The following is a 415-nucleotide window of genomic DNA, read 5'->3' on the forward strand; positions in this document are numbered from 1 at the left end:
TTTACGATTTTTTTTTTGTCCGCTGAGGGGCTCGAACCCGCACCACACAACGTAAGGTCCAGAAGCATTGACCATTCGACCCACGCCACCGGGTCAACCCGTCTAGCCCAGTTGGTAGAGCGCTGGCCTTTAAGCCAGTGGTCGTGGGTTCGAGCCCCACGGGGGGTAAAAATAGCCATCAGAAAATGCTTGAGCAAACAAGTTCTAAACGCTTATGTATCATATCGCTTTTTAACGATTATCGCTACATACTTTGGTATAACAATCGTTCTGTCGGTACACAATGGTCTATCCTACTGTAACGTGCTACATAGTAAATATGAACGTACATTAAAGTATTTGGTGCCTGACAAAAAGATATTTCTTGCAGTCAGCATTTGGCGATTTGCGTTGCTTTCGATGTCAGCATTTTTCA

The sequence above is a fragment of the Plasmopara halstedii genome (assembly GCF_900000015.1).
Source record: "Plasmopara halstedii genome assembly, contig: Scaffold_2061, whole genome shotgun sequence".
Taxonomy (NCBI): domain Eukaryota; phylum Oomycota; class Peronosporomycetes; order Peronosporales; family Peronosporaceae; genus Plasmopara; species Plasmopara halstedii.